Raw genomic sequence first — 24,781 nt, forward strand, 5'->3', positions numbered from 1 at the left:
TTTTTTGACTGTCCTACTCAAGGGTGAGTTGCCGGAGCTATATCATCTCTTCCTCCTCTAAACTCATTGGAATAGCGAATAAATAGGTGGTTTTTACACAACGGCAAATGGAGTGCAAGTGAGAAGATACTACCAAGGGGAAGAAAAACATTATTGAAAATTGGGTAAAACATTGGGGTCTTCCTCCATTGTCTTGGCTGTATGCAAATTACACTTCATCCTTAAATCACGTTCATCCATGTTCCTAATTTTGTTAAACAATTGGGATGAGAAGCGCCAATTAAGTTTTTCATTTTACATTTATGTAAAGAGCCATCTCTCATCAAGCTGCTCCATCTCTCGGCATGTTCGAGAATATTTTAAACAACAAGAAATGCTCCATACAGCTTCACTGGAACCTGTAACTCCCTGTTCTGGAAATTGAAAGCAGCAAAACAGTTTGCTGGGGGTTAGCAGGGCTGAAACACAAATATTTAGAGTTAGGGGTCGATACTTGGAACTCCAGAACGCTGGTAATGAGCCCAATGGCAAGTTGGAAATGGGTTTTCAATACAATCACTTGACAAACATGATTTTTAGGACTTTGAGCTTCAACCACAGGCCATGTTATTGGACAGACATGTGAATAGGTAAATGTCTAACTACTATTTCTATATTTCTATAATATTCTTCTTTTTGGGACCATCAGGACAATCTACCGGGCCTAGGAATCAGACTACTTTCCGAATCTGAAAGGGGGCTGATGGCAGCTACCAGGATTTGGGAACTAGGAAGAATGAATAATGACAACACAGTTTAAGAAAAGATGAAAGAACTACTTTGGAGCAGAATTGGCTAGAATAAATGTTAATGGCCTGCCTTCATGGTGTTGTACAGAAAATGAAATATTGAGAAGCCACAAAGAGAGCTCATCCCTGTGGTATAACTGTGAGGCATAATAGGAGGAATTTAAAAAGAAAAACTTGAGACAGGCATTAGGAAACAGACAGAACTTCCATATTCCCAGAAGAAGGTGAGCACGTTGAAGGCATTTAAAAACTGAGGTTGAATTAAACTCTAGGAAATATTTTCTCTTGTCGGCAACAATTCTCTGCTGGCCCAGTGGGACACAGTACATCATCTAACAAGACATTTTTACTTCTAATTTCTTTAACTCCATGGAAAATCCTTCCTGAATTCTCCGCAACTCTCTGTGGTGTTTACTAAGTGAAATAACTTAGTGCCCTCCACAGCCTTCACTAACTTAGTAACCATTCGCTCTTCCAAATCAATAATAAACACATTAAATACATTGGTCCCCATACAGACCCCAAATGCACCACACTATTAACCTCTCTCCACTCCAGGAAACCAACAGTCACTCTGTTTCCCGCGGCTTAGCTGGTTTTGTAGAAATCTCCAGCCTTTGACTGCTCCTGCCCAGCTGAAAGACGGGTCTAACTCCACTTCTGCTCTTTCCTGGTTAACACTGCAGGGCTCTCTGGCAGAAGCCTGCACCCCTGGGGCAGTGGCTGCAGGTAACACTAGCCCATTTGATGGGAGGCCTAAGAGTTTCAGCAAGGAAGGAAAGCAAGGTGGAAAAAAGTTTATTGTTCTTACTGAAAACCCAATTGCACTGCCATTTTTCAATTCCATTGAGAAATGTCAATGTTCTTTCCCACCGTCTGGCAGAGGCAGATTTGACCAGGTGTCTCCACACAGAGTGGGTTCTCACAGTTGGGCTGCGTGTGTGTCATGAAGCTATATAAGGAGCCAGTTCAGTCCGCCACCCCCCTTCGCTTTTGCCGGCCAGACACACTTCCCCATATGACAGTCTTATAAATAGCTGCTAAGCAGCTGGTCCTCCTCTCACCTCCTGACTCTGTCAGAATCCCCCACCAGAAGCCCCTGACAGTCATGCAGCTGGGAGATCCCCCTTTCTCTTCTTCTCTCCTCTCCACTCTCTACCTCTGACATATGGCCGCCACCTCAACGATGTCCACTGAAACCAGCCAGGGACTGATTTCCATGGGAGAAGGGGTCAAGCAGGCTGAGGGCTGGATCCGACCACTGAAGCAAGCTGTCACCCAAGTAAGCAGGGGGATGGAAGGTTGGGAGACACCACAGTGAGGCACCAGGCAGCCCACAGTACAGCGGCCAGATGGCTGACCCAGCAAAAATCCCAGGAATCTTTCTGGAGTGAGTCAAACATTATAAATATCTGTGGGACTCCGTGATGCTTCTAACTATATATGTATATATTCGAAAATAGTTTTGGACAAATAAATATAGGATAAAATGTATTATTATTAACTTTTACAAAGTTCCAACAATGTGTTCAGAGTTCAAATGAGGGTAGGATTTAGGATAAAGAAAATACAGGAAAGAAAGATTTGGAAGCCAATACATGACAACAAGATAATAAAACAGAAATGGTGCTTTGTTTCTAAATATTGTTGGTTTTCATGAAAGAAGAGGCTCTAGCTGATAGGGTATTAGAGCTGCAGGTATGGTCAGAGAGAGTCAAGTCAACTTCACAGGAACTTATTGAGTGCCCACTATGTGCTAGGCACAGGGAATGCAGAGTTATCCCCAGCCTTGATCAGCCCAGACAAGTAGAAGGCCAGTAGATGTTGTAGAAGGTGGAAAGGTCAATTTTGCTTTTGGGGTAGAGAGTCGTGGAAGTCTACAGCGAGGACACAGGACAATGTAAGCTGTAGGAATAGCAGGAGGTCAGGCAAGAAGGTGCCCGCGTTCCCACAAGTCTAAGAAACAGTGAACAGGTCCCCCTGGCACAGCAGGCATAGTGTGGGAGGCGGGGACCTGCTCAAGCGTGCTGGAGTGGGCATGCGGCTGGGGGAAGAGGACTTAGACACAAGTAAATGAAGCCATTGAACAAAGTGTGCAGTAACCACAAGCTAATGCTGAAATTTCAGATCTCAATTGTCACCTAAAGAGCTCACCTCTTCTTGGTTCTCTTCACATAAGCTATTCTGAAAGTTTATTTTTATTTATTTATTTATTTATTGAGACACTCCGTCACCAGGCTGGAGTGCAGTACACTATCTTGGCTCACTGCAATCTCTGCCTCCCAGGTTCAAGCGATTCTTGAGCCTCAGCCTCCCAAGTAGCTGGGACAATAGGCACCTGCCATCAAGCCTGGCTAATTTTTGTATTTTTAGTAGAGAGGTGGTTTCTCCATGTTGACCAGGCTGGTCTCAAACTCCTGGCCTCAAGTGATCCACCCTCCTCAGCCTCCCAAAGTGTTGGAATTAGGCATAAGCCACCGCACCGGCCTAATCTGAATGTTCAAATAGATCATAGTTTAAATCTCCTGTCAAAGAGTCATCCTTGAACCATGGACCCCCAAGCATTTCCCAACACGCCCGCACATTTCACAGGAAGTGCATAGTTGTGGCTGCCACAGAGGGACCCTTCACAAAGTGTTCCAAAGTTCTGCCCTGGCATTGCTGGACCAGGACCCCCTCTGGGGTTAACACCACCATCTGGATATTTCACCGGCAGGGCTGAAGCCAGAGGGCAGGGAGGACACAGGCAACCAGAGATACTTAGTGGTTTCCTTTGGGAAAGATCAGGGCTTGAGTCCTGAGGCTGGGGAGGGGCAGCCTCAGTCTTTGAGGATTTAGTGGGGCCCAGCAGGGATTTGGCAGATGGGGCTGGGCAGAAGCTGAGTATGCTTTCTTCTGAGGTCAGCCAAATCATCACACTCTCAGGGACACCTTCCCCAGCCCTTTATTACATATTCTGATAGAACTGTGAACCTTTTCTGCATACTACCCTTGTCACTGTATGGTTATTAATTGACATCTGTTCTCTTCTTCTACAGCACAATCCGCAGATTGTCTTTGCTCTCCGTTGAATCCCCTGTTTGCAGCATCCTGCTGGGCACGCAATAGACACTCAGGAAATAACTGTTTCTTGAAGGATTATAAGAGCTAATGTTTATTGAGAATTTTGTATTCTACCATTTAATCCTCACCAATCACTTGTGAAATAAGTAATATTAATTAATCCCATTTTACAGATGAGTAAATGGAGACTCAAAGGATTAAGTGACTTGCCAAATGCTAATGAGTGGTGGAGTGGGGCTTGAACCCTAGTAGTCTGACTGTTGAGTCTGGGAGAGGCCATATGGCAGGTCTGGTGGCAGAAGAGGAACCAGAGTGGCCCAGAACAAGGGAGGCAGAGAAAGTGGTGGCTCTGGGGGTAGGGATGTGGGGAGATCCTTTCTCCCATTTAGGCTTAGGGGACCCAGATTTCTGGCATCACTGCTAGATCGCCCCCGCTTCAGCTGTTCAGGGAGTATTTTAGCGAGTGAATGAGGCTGGACATCCTTAACAGATGCTGCCTGCCCACGTGGACTGGTCTTCCAGCCGCTCACTGCTGAGCTGAAGCTGTTGAACGTTTCCTCAGGCATTCCCTCCACAGCAGGGCCTTCCAGCAAACCCGCAGGCTTCCTGGCTGCTGCCTTGACCTAGGTCCTGTTCTCAGGAGCTTCTCTGCGACAGGCGAGAGGCCAGGTGCTGGGAGTTCAAGGTAACCTAGTTCCTAGGACATTGAGATGATGACATTAACTAAGGCTGTCTCCACAAGCTTAAGTCAGAAGTATCCCAAAACCTGGGGGCCTGGGAATTCAAACGGTCCCTATCAAGTCTGATTCTTTCTCCATCTCAAAGCTATTCTGTTACCCTCAAATCTTAATCTGATGCCACATGGACAGTAATTTGTAATGTTCTGAAAGTCAGGATGGCTTCCTCGGTGTAGCTTTCTAAAATGAACTGAACTTCAAGCGGTGCTAAGCACTCTACATGCATTCATTTCATCCTCACGGTTTTACAGACAAATCAACCAAGGCTCAGAGGGGCGAAGGCACTTACTCAGTGTCACTCAGGGAGTGAATGGTGAAGCTGGAGTGAGAGCCTAGATCTTTCTTAATGTAGAGTCAAAGATCCTGGCAACCAGCGTATCCTGGGGTAATAGCCCATTATGGCTGCCGGGATACTATATGTATAATTTTTTATATTTTTGCCATGGAGAATAAGGTTTTTGAACAGTCAAATCTATCACCTGAAATGTCGTGAGGAGTTAAGGTGAAGATTTCTTTCTTAATCAACAATTTGATTGTTTAATGGCCTTGTTTTTTTTTAGAAAATAAGACTCAGACTACAAATCCCATCTTGGTCTGCAATACTAATTCTAGGAGGCCTCATCTTTAGTTCTTACAGCAAAACGCAAGGGCAAAAATGGGAAGTAACACTGTCTGAATGGTATCATTTGGGGATTTTTTTCTTTGTGATGCTCATAACTGAACAACGGCTTTTGTCTAAAAAATTAAATGTGACAAGAAATTAATCCACATTGTGATCTAATTATTTTTAGAATTATGAGAAAAATGTAAGGTGTCTCAACTATTTAATTTTGAGAAGTGTCTATGGAAATTAACTTTCACTACCTTTCATAAGTATTTTAGTTTTCTTGCCACCCTTAAATGGCATTTTCAACAATCACTAATATGGCTATTGCTGTCACGTAAGGTCACTGGCTTGTGAGGTAGGGTTTCTTGCAAAGCCTGACTTTAAAGAACATGTGATGTATCATGCTCTAGACTACATTAAAGTGTAATTTATCAAATTAATGAATTAGAATACAGGGGCTAATCAAAGAACCAACCAGTTTCCTAATTTCCTTAACATCTCTGAAGAATCAACTGTTAAGCAGGAATGAACACCAAACACAGGGAGATTTCTTGTGGTACGTTAAAAGCAAATATCACTCTGATCCTTGAAAATGAGATTACAATAAGACCAAAAATAATGGAAAAGTGGTTACTGAATGAAAAATATTTGGGGAAAAATGAGTTGACAATTGTGACATTTTAATAAAAAGGTTTTGGCGATACTAAGTTCCACCCCCCAGTCCCCTATGTTCAGGCTATAGTGACCTGAATTCTGAGTACTGAAGTTGATCTTCTGGGAAAAGGCATTGGATCCAGAAGGCACTGATCAAACTCAAGAATATAATCTGGAAAGGAACCTGCTTAAGTGGTCTACTCTTAGGAAAGGGATATTTATTATAGAGAGAGCAAGTTGTAGGTGAACTCCAAACTTGGCACCAAAAGTAGTAGAAATTCTGCTGTGGGGTAAGAATGAGGGGAAAGTAAAGGAAAATGAAGAAGGCATGTGGCCTTAATAAGAGGAGTGCCACAGGGAGCTGTCAGTGGAAAGCTTTGGATTCCCAGTGCTGTGAAAGGAAAGGAAGGAGCTCCAGAGACGGAGGTGGGGAAGCGCAGGAGATGCTCTGTTTTATTTACCTGGCAATTCTGTGGACCCCTCGATCACTCTAGATTCTAAGTTCAATGCGAGCACATGCCTATCTGTAATTCTAAACATCCATTTTCCTGAACAACACCCTTAAACCCCAGGGAAACACTTGTTCACATCTCTTGCCCTAGGTCCTCAAAACAAATGGTGACCACATCCAAATGCCATGAAGCTGTATGGGGTGTCATCTGCTAAGGTAGGAGATGGTGGGGATGGACTCCACCTCAGAATACAGGGAGGATTTCATCAGCAGAAGTGCTTAGGTAAGAGCAAGGACAAATTAATTAACTTGTCATATTCTTCCTCTCACAAAGCGTGAATGCTATGGATTCTTGCATAACAAAGCACCGTTTCCCTGTGGTGCCAAATGTCCATTTGCTTGCTTCTCTTCTTTCTCCAATTGGGGGCCCCAAAGGTACACAACATGTTAACATGACAGTCCCAACAGTTACACATAGCTGCTAATGGAAATCACTCTGAAGTGTGTATCTATACATAGGTCTGTATGCAATGTGAGTGAAGCATGATACTGATTCTTTACAGACAGCTAGATAGACACTTAATGCTAGGGCTGCAGGGCTTTTTAAAATAAAAATGTACATGTTTACAAAACTAAATATCTGGCCTTTATTAGAATATTCTTTATTTAAAAATTTGACATTTATTAATCATAATTTATATTTTGCCTTTCAATTTTAAGAGATCATTTTGAATATTTCACAAGAAAACTTTTCGTATTGTGGTAAAAAACACACAGCATAAAATTTACCATCTTAATCATTTTTAAGCATATAGTACTTTTTAAGGTATAGTGGTAACTATATGCACCTTGCTATACAACAGATTTCTAGAACATTTTCATCTTGCAAAACTGAAACTCTATACCCCGCCAACAACAACTCCTCTCCCTCCCCCATGCTCCTGGCAACCACATTCTACTTTCTGTTAAAGGAAAATTGGTTTAGAAAACATACTACACTTTTAATTTATTTTTAAGCATTAATTTACATTTTGATGAAAATAAATTCAAATTTCGTATATATGTATTTGAATATAATTGTATCTTAATATTTTAACTCTTTAGACATTAGTCTCAATAGAACACACATTGTATGAAAAATGTTGAATATAATATCTTAACTAGTGAGTTCATTGAAAGGAAGGAAAAAATAAATTTTATGGAATGAATCTATAATAGTTCATGAATTATGTATGTCTTTATTTTATTACTCATTTAAACATCTCCAGCTCTTCAACAAAACACCCAGACATATGCAATAACAATTAATTTAGTCATTTTTGACATTTTGCTAACTTTAACTCATAGAAAGGCTATACTTTCACTCATACGTTTCAATTTGTCTCAATGAAATATAATTGTCAAGGAAGGAAAGTAGAACATATTTTGTTTAACAGTTTATTAGCTTTAAACATTTAGGCATATGCTATGTGGGCTATCTGTACTCTCGTCCTGGCCCCCAAAATATAAGTATGGCTGACTGCAATTGCATGTTAATTGTCTGTGTTACTTACCATAAATTTTGAAAGGACAATATTTGTTTTGTTTATCTTTGTATCTCCAGTGTTTGGTATAATTGAGCCTCAAAGAAATGTTTGAATGTCATTGAAGTCACCTTTGTTGATGACAACTAACTAGCTGTGAAGTGTTGGCCACTATTCTATCTATGCTCTGAAGAGCAAAGGTGAATAAGACAGGGTTCCCACTCACAAAAAGCTTGTCATTTAATTGAGGAAGCAGATCAGGCCTATAGAAGGGGCTTTATAGTAGGAGTTTTATTCATATAGGTACAAAGTAAGTGCGACAGGCAGTAAGCCTTGCTAAATTCCAGACCACATTTGTAATATGGTGACAATAATAGGACCTACCTCGCAGGGTTGTTTTGAAGATTATAAAAGATAATTCATGTGAAGCACTCAGCACTAGGCTGGCACAGAGTATTCACTCAATAGTGGTAGATGGTGGTGATAATACAAGTAGTAGTAATTGTAATAATAGTAGTGGTCGTGGAAGTGGTATTAGTGGTAGTCATAATAGTAGTGATGGTAACTGGTGTAAAATTTAATAGTAAACAGTGTTTATGGGTTCAGATGGTCAGGGAAGACATCATGAAGGAAAATACAGAGGTATTAGAGAGTTGAAGGTACTTCAATGAATGTATTTTTGAAAAGACATTTCAAGGAGTCTATACTGGATACAAAAACAATGGAAGAAGGTAGAGCAGAGGAACCCATAGGTCAGTGGATGGATCAGTTGGAAATGGGACAGGGTCATGTAGCCGAATGGTCTAGTTCATGATGGAACTGACTCAGAGAGAAAGGAGGTGGGGCTATTGTGGTCAAGTAGAAGCAGAAGCAAAGAGGACCTGACCCCTCCTGCTACCCATGAAGCATACTGGATGGGATAGAGTAAGAGTCAGACGTGCAAGGGCTGCAGCCTTGGGGAAGACCCAGGTGTCAATTCAAAAAAAGAGCTAACAAGAGCACCCCGAGAAAAGAGTATAGATCTGGTTTGCTGGGACATGGTGAGTCCAAGCAGCCAGGTAAAAGCATTGATGGTGCTGGGTTGAGATCAGGAAGCTGTATCAGGAGCAAGGAAGGAAACAACCTCACCGGGGGTGGTAGAGCAGTTAAGGAGGATGTGAAGGTCTAAGTTTGTGGAGAATCCATGCACAACGGGGCTTATGCTTGCTGCACCAACTGATGAAAATAGGGAGAGGTATTAAGATTTTATTTTCACCAGTTTCCTTGGAAAGGATAATATATCATCCCAATCCTGTCACCAAACATGTGTGAACTTAGATAAGTGACTCAACTTTCTGTATTTGTTTCTTCATTGAAAATATAAACTCAAAAGTGCTTGCCTCGTGTGTCCATAAAAATAAAATTATAAAGATTTGGAGGCTTGGAAAGGTACAAAACGCTTTGCAAATACAAGGGATGATTATGATATTCATATTTCAAGTCAGGATGGCTTCCTAGTTCAAATATTCCAAATATACTAGTGTGGTAAATATGTAGAGGTGCACAGGGCAGCTTCAACTGCTTGCTGGGTTTTTGTGAGACACAAAGCATTGGTCCTAACAATAACCTTAACCATGGGCATGTTGCAAATCAAGCTGGAGAAGGATGGACATGAAGAAAGAAGAGAATGGAAAAGGAGAAAGAAGCAAGGCCAGACATTTGGAAGGTTCTGTGAAGTCAAAGAGCCAGTGTGGTGACAGGTGCTCCATAGAGAGGGGACTCTCCCTTCCCTAGTGGAGTCACGGCTCCATTACATGCCACATGACTCAGCAGTCTTGAGTAGAGAAACAAAGAATAACTCAACAGGATAGAAATTAAATTAGCAGCATGGAAGAACTTGAGTCATATTTGAGTAGAACAGTGATATTACTTCCTGGGCTCTGGTGATATTTTTTCCCCAATCTTGGCTGTGGACAGCTTTAGTCATATATCTCTCCCCAAAGTTGTAATTCACTGTAGTTTCTCACGTGTTCATGTATCACATTGAGTGTTGACAGGCTGGGCATTTAATTATCTGAGAACTGCTGTACTTTCTTTGCTTCTTGAATAATGGACTGGATTCTATATCAAAGTGTGAGGTACTTACAGCTTCTTTTAGACACGCGGGACCCTGCCTTGGGTTGCACAGGGATTCAGTTATTCACATATACCCCAAGAGGGCAAGGGAAGCAATTATCTGGAGATTTCAAGAAAACCACTGACTCATCTTAATTATCTGGATGTAGGTAAAATCCCATTTCAACACACTTTAACACACTGTCCTAATTACTTTGAATATTGAATATTGTTTGTAAGAAGTGAGTCATCATTTGGGTATTAGAGCTCTATAGGCTGTTATCATTGTAATGGTGTCTGTTATAATCAAATTTAACCTGCCTAAATTACCTTAAAAAATGGCCTGAAATGATTACTTCATTTTTTTAAGTATATAATCCACCTTGAGTAGAGATAAGCAGAAACTGCCCCTATCAATAATGTATTTGAGTTTGCAGAACATGAACTCTGCCACAGTAAAATTATGGTTCTAGCAAAACAATTTTTTCCAAATTTGCCTGAATGAAGGCAGCAGTGGGCTTGCGCTCCTGTGCCAGTCAGTTTTGCATTCTGGGCAGCTTGTTTAGATCAGCTTGCACACAGTGTAGTTCAACAGTATCTGAGCACTGCCTTTCCTTAGCCTGGCCTTTCAGGTGGCATGATTATCTAGAGCTGCTTCATTTGCCAAGGTCATCACTCCAAGGGCCTAGCCTTTCCCCTGGTCATGTTAGGCACTACTACAAGGATATGAGGGCTTGTGACTTTACATTTTCACACGATTATAATGGCTTTAATTACTACAAGGCCACAAGAGGTAGAGCCTCCATTAAGAAACAGAAGAGCAACATCCAAAGTACTACCTGAAGGCCTAACATCGTGTCTCATGCACAGAGGGTGCTTGGATATTTACTAAGTAAAAGAGAATGTATCTAGGGCATTCCCCATTCTCAAACACAGCTGCTATAGAGCTCTCTGGAAAAAAAAAAACGCTTCACACAGAATTGTTGTTTGGCCCAACTTTCCTTTTCACTTCAAATCTTTGTTTTAAATGACTCAATTGCCATCAGCATCTTGAGGCCTCATAGTCAGCTCAAACAACATTGCAAAAGGCCAGTGTGGTAGGTGTTCCCTACAGTGGTTGCCAATGACCCTGCCTCCTGCTATTCGTGCCCTTGAGAAGGCTGAACCTAGAGACTTGCTCCTAACAAATGGAGGATGACAAAAACTTATGGGATATGAATTCTGAGGCTAGATGCCCAAAGACTCTAGCAACTGTCTTGCTTGTCCTCTCTTGCTCTTTAACCCTCTCTATCTCTCCCTAGTTTTCTTTTTCCTTCATTCTCTCTCTCTCTTTCTATCAGAGACCTTGCTCCAGGGGAAGCCAGCTGCCATGTTGTGAGAGTTCTGTGGAGAGGCCCATGTGACAAGGAACTCGTGTCTTGGCCAACATCCAATGAGAACTCAAGGCCCACCAGGAGCCACGCAATTGAGCTTGGAGGTGGGTCTTCTGAGGGCTCCCAACAGCCATGTGAGTCAGCTTAGGAGTGAACCCTCCCCTGGTCAAGCCTGGAGATGACTGCAGCCCTGATTGATACCTTGATTGCAGCCTTGTGAGAGACTCTGAGTCAGATATACCCTGCTAGGCCATGCCTGGACTCCCAATCCACAAAAAGGGAGATAAGAAATGTTTGTTGTTTTAAGTTACTAAGTTCAGGGATGATTTGTTACACAGCATAGATAGCTAATACTGCAGTGCTATGTTTTCTAGAGTATTATAACAATCTGATGAATGGTATCCTTGTTTCCTTTAACTTCCTTGCTAATTTTCCTTGCCAAAAATTCAATCACACTCACCTCACTGAAAAATATTTTACGATCCCTTATTACTCCAAAAGAAAAATTGTGAAATCAAGCACAGAACATTCTAGGTCTTTGGTCATCTGGTACTTACCTAGAGCTTTTCAACCTATTTTCTATCTGTGTTCCCACTTCTTTTTTTTTTTTCAATAGGGTCTCACTCTGTCACCTAAGCTACAGTACAGTGCCACCATCATGGCCTACTGTAGCCTCAACTTTCTGGGTTCAAGCAATCCTCCCACCTCAGCCTCCCTAGTAGCTGGATTGCAGGAATGCACAAATATGTCCGGCTAATTCTTTTTTTAAATTTTTTGTGGAGACAGGGTTTTGCCATGTTGCCCAGGCTGGTCTCAAACTCCTGAACTTAAGCCATCTGTCTGCCTCAGTCTCCCAAAGTAATCCTAGGATTACAGGAAAGAGTAATCCTGGTGAGTGTTCAGACTTCTAAATGTCTTTATTCCAACCACACCAAAGTACTTGCAATTGCCCAGCACACCACAATTTTTGTGTTCCTCTGTCTTGTCCTGGCTGTTTCCTCTCCCTGGAATGCCATTTCCACCTCACCTGTGCTGGTGACATCCTGCAAAACTCTACCCATCCTTCTAGATTTAGGCTCCAACTTCCTTTCTGTAAAGCCTTTTCTGCTATAGATAAAGTGGGACACTCCCTCATCTGTGTTCCCATGGTTTTCTGCTCCCACTCTACCACTCTCTCCTTGACTAGACCATGGATTTCTCACAGGTAGAAAAAAATAATTCCTAGAGCATGATTATTAAAAGCAAAGGGTTAGGAGCCAACCCGACTAGGTTCAAAATCCTTTGCCTATCTCTTTACTTAGCTACGAGCCTTAGACAAGTTATTTAACCACTGATATGGTTTAGCTCTGTGTCTCCACCCAAATCTCATCTGGAATTGTAATCTCCAGAAGTCAAGGGAGGGCTCTAGTGGGAGGTGATTGGACCATGGGGGCGGTTTTTCCCCTGCTGTTCTAATGATAGTGAGGGAGTTCTCACAAAAGCTGATGGTTTTAAAGTGTGGCACTTCCTTGTTCTCTCTCTCCTGCTGCCACGTAAGACATGCTTTGGTTCCCCTTCTCCTTCTGCTGTGATTGTAAGTTTCCTGAGGCCTCCCCAGCCATATGGAACAGTGAGTCAATTAAAACTCTTTTCTTTATAAATTGCCCAGTCTCAGGTAGCATCATTATAGCAGTGTGAGAACAGACTAACACAACTACTGAAGATTTAATTTTCTAATCTGTAAAATGAGAAGAATAATAGGACCTATGTACAGGGTTGTTTTCTGGTTAAATGAGATAATATGTGAAAAGTGCTCAGCACAGCCTGGCAATAAGAGGTAAATATATATCAATTATGATTATTTATAATTATAATCACAGAGATAAGCACATAGTAAAATTTCAATCACTGTTTCATGATTCTCTGAGAATTATTTGCATTTTCATTGGGGACAAAGGCATGTAAAGAAAAAGGTGTGACAATGGTAGAATTTCAGACATCACGGACACCTGTTTTGCCTTCTTCTAAGTTTGGCCCTGGGTATTAATATTAAAACAGATAATAAATTAACAGGTAGGAAAGAGAGCAGGGTTCATTTATTCACTGGACTCTTTGTCAAGAGTCTGGAAATGAGAAATTTTCCCCAAATGAAAGATTAATATTAATGTGATGAAGTGATTGTAGTCTTGAGGATGAGAAACCGATTTCCATTTTTTTTGAAAGGAAAAATTGCCAGAGAATCTATTCAAGGGGTTCACAGTCTTTGACAAGCCCTTTCAAGCAGCAGGATGCAGTGGAAGGGGCAGAGACTGAAGAGTCCAATGACCTGGGTTCTAGATCCAACACTGCCTCTACTAGTTTGTGCCTTAAGGCAGGACACGCTCATGCCATCTGTAAATGGGGGATGGCAATATCCATTCTCCCTAATTCACAGCACCATAGGGGGGAGAAACTGAGATCACGAATGTGAAGACAATGTTTGAAAGTTTAAGAAAACAGAAATGCACGATGTATATATTTTCATGGTTTCCTATTTAAATAAGAAATAGCCAAGCATGTGTAAGGACAGCGATGGAAGATATAATTGATTCTGCTTATGTAAATGTGGTGTTTTTCTTATAAGCTTTCCAAAAAACTCAAAAGGAAGTCATAAGACTAAAAGTCATTTTAAGGAATTTTTTTTTTTTTTTGAAGTAAAAGCAATTTTTCTTTTTTGGAACTAACAGAACACAAAAGAAAAACAACCTGAGGGATCCAATATTTAACATGAAGAAACTAAGGATCACAAGCCAGGAGTTGGCTTCTTTACGTAGTGTTTGAGTCCTTGCAGATGTCCTTGGGCCAGGTAGACCAACTCCTAAACATTAGCAAGTATGCGTATTTCCCAGGAGCCTATTTAGAATCTGCTCATAGTTAGACTTAACAACTTGTCTTGGAAGAAACAACCCATCTGATCTTCAGAAACCTCTGTTATAAGCAGATATTTTTTAAAAAATCAAATGCAGAAGAGAACTCTAGGTAAACTAGGTAAACATGATTGTCCTTAAAGGGTGCTTCATTTCAAGAGAGAAGAATAATGAAAGAAAACGGTAGATGACCAACATAGTCTACATATTAAACAGGGTCTCCCAATTCCAGTCTTCTTTGGTAATCTCTCAGAGATAAAAATCACTCTTCACAATTTGAAACAAAGTAAATGGATGTTTGCAATGCTAAGAACCCCTGTGGAAATGAGGCGGAATAAGACAAGGCCTTCAGACCTGTGAGAAAAAAATCAATCTGATGGAAAATTGACAAACTTGTTTAACGTGGGGCACAAGAGCCAAGGGCTGACCCCAGAGGCCTCCTCTGAGACACCCAGTGAAGTTCCCGTCAGTTCCCTTAATCCGTTCAATTACACAACAGCATCGCGAAGGGAACCTTTTTTTTCTAGCCAAACATCACTTTAAATTAACTTTTTTGTCATTGTGTTTTAAATTCCAATTTCTTTCTCTTCATTCTTTCTGTACACTAAATTATTAAAATCACCAACTGCTCTACAATCAAAAATATTTCAGAAAGCAGTGATGCCAAATTTGGATTGACTAAAGTGAAATCAGACAGAAGGAAAGATATTTTGAACATTTCTACGCTTGGTGCATTGTTTAAAGATACGGCAACAAGTAATTAAGATGGACTACTTGGCTTTTCCCCACAAAACCAACCCAGTGTTTGGCCCCATTACAGCCTAATTCAGACCAGAGAGACATCTGAGTGAAGTGAAACACACCAATATATTTACAAATAGACTGATTTTTTTCTTCATCTATAACATGTTCCTTTTTTATATAAAAAAAGTTAAGCTACACTAAAATGAAAAAACAAGTAAAATAAGCCTTTTATTTGGAAGTCAGAACGAAAAAGCAAAGTGGACTAACTTTTAGAACTAGAGAAAGGAAGTACTTGATTTTTTTTTTTAAAGAGCAGATTTTACTCAAAATGTCGCATCAACGGACTTGCACATGAAAGTGGCCATCTAAATTCTGACAATTTTCTTTTCATTTACCATCATCTATCTACACATGACACAAATAAAAGTGTATGCACAGCCTCACAGAGGAAACCGAATTACACTCCACCTTTACACACAAACACACCTCAGCCACGGGCCTTGTTTTCTGATGGGTGATGTGCCCTGAGCAGACTATCTGCAGGCCAGCGTTAATACTCAACACCTGTCAGCTCACGGCTTCTCCTTATTACACTGCATTCAGTTCAATGGCTGAATTCAAACAATTGTCACAGCACCTGGTGCTAAAGATGCAAAGATAGTCCCTGCTCTTTAAAAGCTGGTGGAATAGTGAGTCCCTTAACATTCCTTCACAGCAGGACCCTGAATTCCAGGCAGCACTAAGCAGAATATTTGTTAAATTGGTGCATCCTCAATCAACAAATTGGCTTTATTTTAAAAAGAAATAAAGAGGTGGGTCACGTGCTAATTATTTGATTGGAAATCAATTCACTCTTTTCCCTGTGAAAGAAAATGTGCCAGGCACGGTGGCTCATGCCTGTAATTCCAACACTTCAAGAGGCAGAGGCAGTAGGATTGCTTGAAGCCAGGACTTTGAGACCAGTCTGGGTAACAGAGCAAGACCCCATCTCTACAAAAAATAATAAAAATTAGTCAGGCATGGTGGCACGCACCTGTCCCAGCTACTTGGGAGGCTGAGACAGGAGGATTGCTTGAGCCCAGGAGGTCAAAGCTGCAGTGAGCCATAATTACGCCACTGCATACCAGCCTGAGTGACAGAGCAAGACCCTGTCTAAAAAAGAGAAAGAAGATAGAAAGAAAGAAAGAAAGAAAGAAAGAAAGAAAGAAAGAAAGAAGAAAGAAAAGAAAGGAAGGAAAGAAAAGAAAGAAAGAAAGAAAAGAAAGAAAGAACAAAGAAAAGAAAGGAAAAGAAAGGAAGGAAGGAAGGAAAGAAAGAAAGAAATAGAAAGAAAGAAAGAAACAAAGAAAGAAAGAAAGAGAAAGAAAGAAAGCAGGAAGGAAGGAAGGAAGGAAGGAAGGAAGGAAGGAAGGAAGGAAGGAAGGAAGGAAGGAAAGGGAAGGGAAGGAAGGGAAGGAAGGAAGATGAGTAAAGGAAAAAAAGAAAAGGTTCCATGGTGGTGGTAGTTGCAAGCCTGGACATATGAAAGCCTGTTTAACTCCTAACATGGTCGCAATTCCCTATAATGGTAAAGAAAAGTTCAAAGGTAATTGCATTGTTGTAAATACATACCATTTCAGATATGAGTTTCATGTTTCAAAAAATCTGTACTAACTTTCAGAGTATAAAAAACACTTGCAAATATTACCTTGTTTGATCCTGTGAGAAAATTGACTTATTGATCTTGGTTTTTATAAGTTAGGAAACCAGGCTTGGTGGGGGTTGTGGGGGTGGAGGGGGTTGCAGGCAACTCCCTAGGGATCAGCTGGTTAAGAAGTAGTGGTTCGGGTACTGGAACCCGGGCTTCTGGCACAGGAGCCCATGTTATTCCTTCTACCTGAGACTGTCTCAGAATATCTCCAGGGTAATTCAAGTGATATACCAAAGCATTGAATTTTATTTCAAGTTAGAAAAAAAAAATGTTCGCCTTGAATTTTCCTATGTTCCTGGGATATTTGATTTCTTCCTTGGGACTTTGAGAGTAAATCTATCTCAGAAAAGAATAAATTTATCCTGAAGCAGTTTTTCTGGCAGTGGATGAGAAGCTCATTAACCATCTATTATTACCAAGTTTATTAGTTCTTGGTTCTATTTATTTGTAATAATCATTTAAAAAAGAGTTTCCCCTTTAAGTGGCCAATTTGGAAACCAACATAATAATTAATCAGAAAAGAGAGAAGGGAACTGCTGCTAAAATACAAAGATAAGCTTGTAAAGATTGGTCTTGCTTAGTTTGGACATAGGTCATCCAAGGGGTTTTTTTGTTTGGTTGGCTGGCTGGTTTAAATGAAAGAGTAAAAATATCTCAAGGCACTTATTAAGGCATTAGTTATACAAAGTTTATGTATTTTACCAAGAATTTTATTTAAAAGATTAGGTCTTCAAGCAAATTAAACTGAAGTCAATTGTATTTTTTTCCTAAGGGACCAAGGAGTCTAAAGGGACCAAAAGCATCACCAAAAACATGGCACTTGCAAGAACCGATTTTAAAATTAAAACACCTGAATTTTAGTCACATGCTGAAGGGAAACAAACAAAGGCATTTATACTCCAAGTTGTTGGACTGAATGTTAGAAGTGAATGTGTTTGTGTCCGGTTGCATAAATGCATTATCTCCAGCTATTTCTAAATTCACAATACGTCTTCTGTATGAAGATTTACCCTTGTCCCCTCGCCAGACTCCACATCACTTATAATATATACATAGTTTATTACTGTACCATGCAATGATGACATATTACTTTTACTTTGTGAGTCGAATATTGCACTTTGCCACATGTTACCAAGCTGTAAGCTTTTGTTAGCTCTCATGGGAAATTTGTGATGGTGTGAAGTGAACTCCTGTCACCATTCAATGGATTGCAAAAATGGTACAGCTCTTGCCAAAGACCTGGATCATATCTTGAAAGATTGCCTGATCAAATCAATATCTTCAACAAGGTTGGTTGTAGCCAACCATTTTTCAATGTGTGAAATCGATATAGTTTGCTTAAGAATGTGTGGTTGGCCATCTTTTTCCATTGTATTCCTTCTAACTAATCTTTTGGCATGGATTTTTGTAAATATAAAGAACACAAGGTAAGTATACTCAAACACCTTTCTTGGCACCCTATGGATACTGAACTGACCACAATTAAGTATTATTGCAAAAAGGGGATGTTTTGATGTCCTGCTGACCTAAATTCAAGGCCAAGCTCTGTTGCTAAGTAGACATGTAACTTTGGGCAAGTTACTTAACCCTCCTGAGTCTTAGTTTCCTTCTATGCAAAACAGAGGTTATAATGTCTGCATCACAGGTTTAAGAAGTACCAGACATGTAGCAGAAACCTTCTAAATATTAATTTACTTTATTTTATTCCCTCCTAGGTACCATTCTCTTTTTTGCTCCATAATCTACCAACATTTTATCTTTATATTATCCCCTTCTTAAATATATCTTTACATTTATATAGGTGCACATGCATATGTGTGGATTTATGTCTTTATTTGCACAATGTTAAATATTGAGCTGTACATTGATATTTGCTGTCATTACCTTTAAGAATTTCAAAATAAACTTCCTTTTTATATAGCTATTTTTATTTCCAGTTGGTATAGTCAGTAAAAAGAAATATTCCTTTTACAGCGAGATTATTGACTCCAAAATCTGTAAAAGGAACTTATAATTAAAAAGAAAGTTTAAATGAGTAGCAACATGCCGAAAAACTAACCATATGAAAAATAGTGTTTTTCAGGCACTCATTTACATATTAAGAAAAATTGAATTATAAATGGGAAAGATTAAAAAGAAAATACCTTTAGAGGATGTGTAGAGAAAAGAAAGATAACAAAATCATACTGAATGTTACACTCCATTTTTATATAAATTTTGACCTCACATTATACCAAGAAGAACAAGGGCAGCAGAGAACAAGTTAGGAAGAGATCTGGTATTCACCGCCATATTGGTAATATGGTCTGAGAGACCTGGTATTCACCACCGTATTGATAATATGGTCTTAGAGAGTGCTTGAAGTCCTTTGCCTAAGTTAAGACATTAGAACACAACTATTTCAAAAAGAAGAAACAAACATCAGTGTGCTTAAAAGTAGCCATATTTGGAAAACTAACGCTAAATTTCACAGAGTTTGCTGGAGTTCTTCATTCTGATATATTGCTTCGCTTTACCCTTAGCAAGCAGGCATTAGGAGCTGCAAATGTGGGGACTTTTCAAGGAGAGATTTTTGCTTACTATGCTATTTTATCTTTGTGGCAGAATAATATCTTTGAAATATTAATGTGTTTTATACTCATTCAAGCAGCTGGGCCACTTTAGGGTCATTCTACAGGGGAAGAATGCTATGTAGGGTGGAAAGCAAAATTGCGTTCCTGGATTTTGTCTTCCAAAAGCCTTGGCTCTTGAATCTCCCTAGAAGATAAAGTGACAAAAATTTTGAGAGCCGGCGATTGAATGAGAAAATGTAGAAATTCATTCCTCTCTACCTTTAACTCAGCAGACTAGAAAAAATCTCCTGGGCTGGGGAAGATGAAAGAGAGACAAGAAGAATCCATGAGCGCATAGATGGTTAGAAGTGTCTTCTGAATAGAAGTATCTCTAACTCTGCCTTCTGTGCCGAGCCCCGTGGAAGCAGGAAAACCCAAGGTGCTTTCCAAAATCCAAGACCACAGGGCCCCTGTGCCTTTCCCAAAGGGATAAAATGGCTGTACTCATGACAATCTTCTGGAGATTTTCGTGGCTCAGCAGGACACGTGGCATGAAAGGATCAAAATGATGACTCATCAAGCATGGCCCTGGTAAGCTGAGAGAGATGTTTGGCCTTGGGGTCCAGGTGAACAGGAGCAAAGGACTGAGGACAGAGGCAGAAGGGCTGGTAGACTACTAAGCAGAAACCTGAGCGGCAGATACTCTGTGCTCAAAAGTATCGCCTCTCATACCCCCTTCCACACTCCTCCTCTCCCCTCTGTAAGTGCCTGCACAGCAAATGCCATCCCAGAGAGAAAGGCGAGGTGGAACCCTGGATCAACAGAGGGTACACTTCCTCTACCTCAGCAGAGTCAGGGCTGAATATAAATTAGCCAGAGTTAGAGAAAAATAAACTAGTATAGTTATTGCACAGCTGATTTGTGATGTGCATTCTTATGAAAGCCTAATCAAAAGTCCAGAGATAAAAACCAGACCGCCTGCCTGAGAGAGAATGGCCAGAACAAGGACAGGGCAACATGGTCTCCTATAGTCAGAATTGCATCCTCCTCCCTGTCATCCCAAGTCTCACTTCCAGTTCTGTTTAAGTTTTGAAGCTGAGAGAAAAGAAGAAATGTCAGAGGGAGTTGGGGCCTTTAATATTGTGCACCGCAGTTAGCTCTTGAAGCAGAGTCACTCTGCTGCGCTGTTTAAAAACGAAGTGCAGTTCTCAACTCTCAGTGCCTCACATTCAGGAACTTCAGTAACAAATTCCTTTCACATTTGTTCCAAAGACTCTCCTTATACCTGAGGGTGAAGCTCTGGGTTTTTTAAGCGTTCAAATGCCATGTTTAGAGATGGGACAAAGTTTTCATTCCAAAGCAGTAGCGATGGAGAATGATGCCTGAGGCACATCAAGGTTTTCTTGCCAGATCCCAAGCAGCGTCGGTGGAGGGCCCCTAGAAGGTAGCTTCAGAAGAGTGGGGGACTCAGACTCTCTGGAGCCAGGGAGAACCTGACTCCAAAGCAGAGACTCTCTGCTCTTTAAAACTTTGAACTGTTGAGCCAAAAATCTCCATGATACTGAATCACAGTCGAGTGGGCTTTATTTTACAATATGGCATGGGTGTCGGTCACTAATGCTGAAAGAAGCTGACAGATGAGCCATCTATATCCCAGTAAGGAAATAGGGCTGGCTGGATTTTAAGCAAAAACCTTGTGATAACAAAAACAAATACGTTAAGAGCTGGTCAAGGGCAAGTCAATAAATAAAGAGGGAAAGACAGCCTCCCTGGTGTGGCTGCCAGAGGTTAAGATTGATTGCTTTGCGTGTGTTGTGAGAGAAGTTGCATGTGATGCACTTCATATTTGTGCTTCTAATCACACCACTTCTGGCTTACAGAGAGAGGACTCTGATCCCAGACGCGTACTGCCAATCCTCAGCACGGAAGGGAAATGTCTTCCTTCTGGATGGCCTCCTTTTAATTTTTGGTCACAATGAAATCACTTGTCTTCTTTTGTGATTCCTCTCAGAATGTGGGAAGGAAGATGATAAGAGCATCTCCTGAGGTCTGCAGGGTCCTCTTCAGCCTGTAAGTAGCATAGAAGGTGTAGATCCACCTGGTAATATTTCAGGGACACCTGGAAGGTTCCTTGCCTGCCTCCTCCAATTGCTCCCAGGTGCTCAAAACTCTTTTAAATAAATGCAATCTTTCTTTCCACTGTCAGACAGAAAGAATCTTTTAGGTGTAAATGACTGATACCAGATTCTTTCCCAGGGACAGGTTTTGATGAAAGGAAAATAGGAGACAGCGTAGAGTTGTTATTGACAGCTTTAGAGAAGGGAGGGGGATGCCGTGTTGGGGGAATAATTTAAAAAAGGGAAGGGTGAGGTTCCCAAAATTGGTCACTTTACATTTTTTGCATAGGGCAAGACTTATCCAAAGGTAGTGAAATGGCTTTGCTGAGCTATGTGGAGGTGTCATTCAGAATAACCTGCTGGTTGAGAATTCTTACATATTCCACATTATTAACAATGATATAGGCAGAACTCCTACCAAAACACTTAAAAACATTTGACCTTTTTCAGCTCTGGCTTTCTGGGTGATTCAGCCTTCAAGTAAAACACAATACTAATACTGGTCCAGCAGAACTCACTGCTGAGTGTGGAGGTCAGTGTGCAGACACCATCAGAATCTCCTTGAAACTTTTACAAACGAAGGGTCCCAAAATGTTTAGTCAATAAGTCTTTTCATCATTAACATCAATTCCCTCTAAATTACAGATTGAACATGATTCCAATAAAAGCGTAAATGTCCTAGTCTGGACCTAAATGAGCTGATTTTCAAGTTCATATGGAAAAATAAACAAGCAAAATAACCTGGAAATTCCTAAAGAACAATTGGCAAGAGCAGAGGTATTAGAGATCGGCCCTCGTAGATATTAGAACATACTAATAAAACCTAAATATTTAAAGACTGTGGTGTGCCATATCAGTACACCATTGAAACAGAAAAGAAAAATAAAATACACTTAGAATTCGGCATGTGATAGAGACGGACTTTTTTATACAGGGCATTGAGACAACTGAGTATCATGTGATAAAGGATAAAACTGAATCCATACTTTTCACTATACGACAAGATCCATGTTTTAAATGTGAAAAGTAAAATCATAAAAGTACAAAGGAAACACATGAGAATTCTTTCATAATCTTGGTTTCATGAAGGCATTTCTAGCTATGACTAAAACTTCAGGATCCATAGAAAAAGAAATTAATAAATTCAATTACATTAAAAAAAACTCCTTCTCAATGCAGAAAGAAAGTCAAAAGAGAAAAACAACTGCAGCTCATATACAGGCAAAGCACTAATTTCTCTGTGGAAAGTACTCTTAGAAAAGAAAAAAGACTAACAACTAACAACCCAAATATAAAAATGAACCAAAGACATGAGCAAACAGTAGAAAAAGAAACACAAATGTCAAACATACATCAAGATTAGCAGTGTCACTCATTACAAGAAAAAAGTAAATTAAAACTATACAAAATGCCATTTCTCCCTAGGAGACTGACAAAATCCAAAAGTTGGACAACAATTCCATTGGCAGGGCAGGAAAAGAGGTGCTGGCAGAGTGCAAAATGGCAGACTCCTGAGATAGGTATTGACAGTGACCTTCAAAATAACAACACACCTACCAGATCTCCACTTTCAGCTGTGATGGAGGAGGAGAAACTGAATGTACTATCTCTCGAGTCTTCACCTAAAGACTCTTCTGATCCATGAGTTCATCTCAGTTCTGGGTGCCTCTCTTGGTAGAAGCAACTTTACAGATTGTGGGTCTTTAAAGACTCATTTAAAGACAGCAGGCCCCCAAAACCCCAACCCGCCACTTCATTTGGTGTGCAACGTAAGAAATAACGATAGCATTGACTCTGAAGGCAAACTTGGCAGTGTTGGACTCAATGACAGATGTGATCATCTCCCGCATAGTGACTTCCTAAGAGATTTCCAGAGGCTATTTTGACCCTCTGCTACTTTCACCTGGTGTAGACTTCAGCTCTGTGCAAAATACAAATCAAATGAAATGGCAAGACTACTCAATGTTGAGTCAGGTGACTTACTGTAGGCTTTGGTCTGTCATATAATCTCTCTGGGTTTGTTTTCATCATTATAAAATGAAGTTACCCAACTATGTGATCTCTAAAACCCCCTTAGTTCTAGAATTCTATAAAAATTTCTGATAAGAATACATCAGAGTCACAAAGAATTTACAAGGCTCCAAGATAAGGCATAATTACACTGGCTCTAAAATATATAGTTATGCTACTTAATTTTATGATGAGATTTAATTAACTCTCCTTTCCCACTGTCAGAAGCTGCAGTGGAACAATTGTCTTTGCAAGTCATACAGGGCATCAGTGCCTTGGCTGGGCACTCTCGATCCCAATTTGCTCTCATAGCAGCAGGCAAGAACCTTGGAAAGCAGCAATGCTTGCTTCACTGGTGAAGGGGGGCAGGGCAGTTGCACAGGAAATCTACTTCCACTCTCCCCTAGCAGCCCCAGAGGCCCTCCCAGAAGAGCTATGGCACCAGGTGCCAGCCAAGGACCACGAGAAGGATTTAGCCCAATAGATAAAGTTTGTTCCTTCGGCTGCCTCAGACGGGTGGGTCCATCTGAAGCAAATGTTACGAATTGGACTTTTTCATATAGCCTTGTTGAAATAACCAGTGCCCCTAGGCCCCGGTAGCCAACAGGGAACTGTCTGACTTACCCACGGTTTTACTCATCTTTCAGCTGGAGCAGACCTTCAAACATAAACCCAAGTCGTCCAGGGCACGGAGTGGATTTGTGATCCTCCCTGGAGGTTGTTGGCTCCAAATCCCAGGAATGTGTTATATGAAAAAATAAATGCCTTTTTTTGCCATCTGTGAATGAAAAAGTTCTTCATATGTTTAACTGTTTCAAATTGCCATATGTGACATACACGCTCGCGCACGCGCGCACACACACACACACACACGTCTGTTTGGGGGATGGGATCGAGTTGGTAATACAGACTGGATTCCCTCTTTCACCCTCTGTTTTTTCTTTCATAAGGGCTAGAGGCAAAAAGCTTGCAGGTTTGTACCCCCCCCAGAAATAGAGCAGTTTTAGTCTTCATGGGGTGGGAGGTGTGCTGAGCCTGACTTAGCCAGGGCATTTTTCTGGAATTTCAACCATCTGCTGCAATCCTCCCCTCCTATGCCAATTGTTTGCCTAAACTGCCCGTATGCCACCACAAAATCATAAACATCTGATGACTAACACTATGGCAGAATAGGGCACAGGCCCCTTATGTTGTTTTATGAGAGGCTGGAGGGTGGAAAGAGAGGGGAGAAGGAAGAAACTGACACGATTTGCTGAGTTCAACTCTCCCGCATTAACTCTCAATAAGAGAATGAATGGACTTCTTTCAAAGACGTTTTATTTGGTCATTTGCTTGAATTTATTTTGGTCAGGGAGAAAGCCTAACAAACCAGAGCTTTGTTTATTGCTTACATTTCATTATTCATCCCACAAAGCTGTTAGGGAATGAAGGTGAAATCCTTAATAGTACCCACTGCAAGATCTATTTTGATCTGACTCTCCCGTGGTGATTAA

General features: G+C 40.7%; 1 long non-coding RNA gene across 2 annotated transcripts; it reads left to right on the forward strand.

The window, feature by feature from the left end:
• The first annotated feature begins 1,813 nt into the window (after positions 1-1,813).
• LOC129492512 (uncharacterized) lies at positions 1,814-24,064 on the forward strand. 2 transcript variants are annotated; one of them, XR_010114472.1, is made up of 7 exons: positions 1,814-2,070; positions 3,827-4,536; positions 6,452-6,583; positions 11,258-11,394; positions 19,455-19,752; positions 21,042-21,231; positions 23,936-24,064. It is a non-coding gene; the product is annotated as an uncharacterized lncRNA (long non-coding RNA). The 2 variants fall into 2 exon arrangements; XR_010114473.1 differs by lacking the exon at positions 11,258-11,394 and having other exon boundaries at positions 19,452-19,752.
• Positions 24,065-24,781: the final 717 nt, after the last annotated feature.

Source organism: Symphalangus syndactylus, chromosome 11 (genome assembly GCF_028878055.3).
Source record: "Symphalangus syndactylus isolate Jambi chromosome 11, NHGRI_mSymSyn1-v2.1_pri, whole genome shotgun sequence".
Taxonomy (NCBI): Eukaryota; Metazoa; Chordata; class Mammalia; order Primates; family Hylobatidae; genus Symphalangus; species Symphalangus syndactylus.